We start from the raw sequence: 4,321 nt of genomic DNA, 5'->3' as shown, positions 1-4,321 counted from the left end.
ATGCGGCTGTCTCTAATGCATAACCCCAAAACGATAACGGCAAATCGGTAAGAGACATCATAGATCGAACCATATCTAAGAGAGTTCGATTACGACGTTCGGACACACCATTGCGCTGTGGTGTTCCTGGCGGTGCCAACTGTGAAAGTATTCCGCATTTCTTTAAATGCATGCCAAACTCATAACTCAGATATTCGCCTCCGCGATCAGAACGCGAAACTTAATCTTCTTGTTACGTTGATTTTCTACTTCACTTTGGAATTCCATGAACTTCTCAAAAGTCTCGGACTTATGTTTCATAAAGTAAATATATCCATATCTACTCAGATCATCCGTGAAGGTTAGAACATAACGATAACCACCGCGTGATGCTACACTCATTGGTCCGCACACATCGGTATGTATGATTTCCAACAAGTCTGTAGCTCGCTCCATTGTACCAGAAAATGGTGTCTTAGTCATTTTTCCCATTAGACATGCTTCGCATCTGTCAAGTGACTCAAAGAAGTGACTCAAGAAGTCCATCGGAATGGAGTTTCTTCATGCGCTTCACTCCAATATGACCAAGACGACAGTGCCACATATAAGTAGAATTATCATTCAATTTAATTCGCTTAGCATCAATGTTATGAACATGTGTATCACTACTATCGAGATTTAACAAGAATAAACCATTCATCTCAGGTGCATGGCCATAAAAGACATTACTCATATAAATCGAACAACCATTATTCTCAGACTTAAACGAATAACCGTCTTGCATCGAACAAGATCCAGATATAATGTCCATGCTCAACGCAGGTACCAAATAACAATTATTAAGGTTTAAAACTAATCCCGAAGGTAGATGTAGGGGGAGCGTGCCGACGGCGATCACATCGACTTTGGATCCATTTCCAACGCGCATCGTCACCTCGTCCCTTGCCAGGCTTCGTCTATTCCGCAGTTCCTGTTCCGAGTTACAAATGTGAGCAACCGAACCAGTATCAAATACCCAGGCACTACTACGAGAACCAGTAAGATAGACATCAATAACATGTATATCAAATATACCTTTCTTTTTGATGTGGCCGCTCTTCAGATCGGCCAAGTATTTGGAGCAATTGCGCTTCCAGTGCCCCTTCCCCTGGCAGTAATAGCACACAGTCTCAGGTTTAGGACCAGCCTTAGGCTTCTCATGATGCGCTGCAACTTTCTTGCCGCCCTTCTTGAAGTTACCCTTGTTAGGCTTGCCCTGCTTTTTGAAACCGGTGGTCTTGTTGACCATCAACACTTGGTTCTCCTTTTTAATCTCTACTTCAGCAGATTTCAACATGGAAAAGAGTTCAGGTAAATCTTTGTTCATGTTCTGCATGTTGTAGTTCATCACGAAGTTCTTGTAACTTGGTGGCAGTGATTGAAGGACACGATGAATACCCAGCTGGTTAGGGATCATCATCCCCATGTCACTGAGCTTCTTCGCATGTCCAGACATGGCGAACATGTGCTCACTAACGGAGCTGCCCTCTTCCATCATAGAGCTAAAGAACTGTTTCGAGGCCTCATAGCTCTCCACGGCCGCATGAGTTTCAAAGATAAGTTTGAGCTCACGCATCATCTCACAGGGGTCGTGGTGCTCAAAACGCTTTTGGAGCTCTGCCTCTAAGCTGCACAAGATGGCACACTGAACTTCGGAGTACCGAGTTGCCCGAGTCTCATAAACATTCTTTATGTCCTCGGATACTGCAGGAGGTGGTGGGGGACCTAGCGGTGCATCGAGCACATATTGCAGGCTTCCACCAGTGAGGAAAATCCTCACATGACGGAACCGGTCAGTGAAGTTGCTACCATTGCCCTTAAGCTTTTCTTTCTCTAGGAACTGGTTAAAATTGATGGAGGGGGGGCGCCATGATCTACAACATATTTGCAAAGAGTTTAGACTAAGTTTATGATAAAATGAGTTCAATTTTCATTCTTAAATTAACTAGGTGAACTCCCACTCAAAACAACATCCCTCGCATTGTCTTAGTGATTACACAAACCAAATCCACTACACCAAGTCCGATCTTCACGAGAAAATATGTAGCTTCAAAGGCGAACACTCAAAGTGTTCATCATATCATTCATACGACTCATGCTCTACCTTTCGGTATCCCGTGTTCCGAGACCATGTCTGTACATGCTAGGCTCGTCAAGGCAACCTTAGTATCCGCGTGTGCAAATCGGCTTGCACCCGTTGTATGCACATGTAGAGTCTATCACACCCGATCATCACGAGATGCTTCGAAACGACAAGTCTTAGCAACGGTGCATACTAAGGATGAACACTTTATTATCTTGATATTTAGTGACAGGGATCATCTTATAATGCCACCGTCGCGATCTAAGCAAAATAAGATGCATAAAAAGGATTAACATCACATGCAATTCATAATGTGTGATATGATATGGCCTTTCTTCTTGTGATTTTGATCTCCATCTCCAAAGCACGAACATGATTACAATCATCACCAGCATGGCGTCAAGGTCAGTGGCGCCGCTTCATGGTTGTCCATCACTTATAGCTACTATAACAAGTACTTGAAATAAAGCTATTACATGATGAATAGACATGCAGGTCTTTAACAAAAATTAAAGACAACCATTAGGCTCTCGCCGGTTGCCATAATACAATAATGAACATCTCATACATCAAATATAATCATCATCACATCATGGCCATATCACATCACCAAACCCTGCAAAAACAAGTTAGACGCCTCTAATTTGGTTTGCATATTTTACGTGGTTTAGGGTTTTCGAGTAAGATCCAATCTACCTACGAACATGAACCACAACGGTCATACTAGTGTTGACAATAGAAGTGCAAATTACAATCTTCACTATGGTGGGAGAGACGAGACACCCGCAAAGCCACTTATGCAATACAAGTTGCATGTCAAGCGTGGAGCAAGTCTCATGAGACGCGGTCATGTAAAGTTAGCCCGGGCCGCTTCATCCCACCATCCCGCAAGATGCAAAGTACACAAACTAAAGCAACAAAAGCATCACCGCCCACAAAACCATTGTGTTCTACTCGTGCAACAGATCTATGCATAGACATGGCTCTGATACCACCGATGGGATTCGTTGCATAGAAAACAAAAAATTTCCTACCGCGAAGACGAATAAATCCAAGATCTAATCTATGGAAAAGCCAAGATCTAATCTATGAGATCTGAACAACGAGATGGAGATGAGACTAACCCTCGAAGATTCCAAAGCCTACGAGATTAATCTCGTTGTTGGTGTAGACGATCGTTCCGGTGCCGCAATCCGGCAGCACTTCCGTACTCGGTCGCGCGTACGGTGTCGATGAAGCCCCTTCCTCTCCCCGTTCCAGCGGGCAGCGGAGGTGTGGTAGATCTCCACGGAATCCCAGCAGCACGATGGCGTGGTGGTGGTGGTGGAGAAGAGTTGCTGCAGGGCTTCTCCTAAGCCTGTACAACGTATGGAGGTGGAAGAGAGAGGGGGGCGGCTAGGGTTGTGGATGGGGGGCCTTGGCCGGCCACCCCCTCCCCTCTTTATATAGGTAGGGGGTCGTCCTAGGGTTTCCCCTAGGGCCCACCTACCCCCTTGGCCGGCGCATGGGGAGGGGCCAACTCCTCCCCCAAGTCTTCCCCCTTATCTCCTAATTTAAACGCTTTAATTTAGGAGATAGATCTTATCTCTAAATTTAAACCATTTAAATTAGAGATAGATCTTATCTCTAAGGGGGGCCGGCCTGGGCCCACATGTCATGGTGGGCAGGACCCACTATGCCATGTGGCGCCTATGTGGCCTCTCCCGGGGTGGTGGGCCCACTGGTGGCCCTCTAGAACCTTCTAGAAGCTCCGGTCAAAACACCGGACTTTTTCCCGAACCCCGGAAATTGACTTCCCATATATGAATCTTATTCTCCGGACAATTCCGGACCTCCTCGTGATGTCCTGGATCCCATCCGAGACTCCGAACAAAAACTTCAGAATCCAACTCATATTCCGAATCTACTTATGCGACATCGAACCTTAAGCGCGTCACCCTACGGTTCGCGAACTATGCAGACATGGTCGAGACTCCTCTTCGAGCAATAACCAATAGCGGGATCTGGAGATCCATAATGGCTCCCACATATTCAACGATGACTTAGTGATCGATTGAACCATTTACATACGATGCCAATTCCCTTTGTCTCACGATATTTTACTTGTCCGAGGTTGATACGTCCAAAACGTATCTACTTTCCCGAACACTTTTGCTATTGTTTTGCCTCTAATTTGTGTATTTTGGATGCAACTAACACGGACTAACGCTGTTTTCGGCG

Source organism: Lolium rigidum, chromosome 6 (assembly GCF_022539505.1).
Source record: "Lolium rigidum isolate FL_2022 chromosome 6, APGP_CSIRO_Lrig_0.1, whole genome shotgun sequence".
NCBI lineage: Eukaryota > Viridiplantae > Streptophyta > Magnoliopsida > Poales > Poaceae > Lolium > Lolium rigidum.
This window is presented reverse-complemented; position numbering follows the sequence as displayed.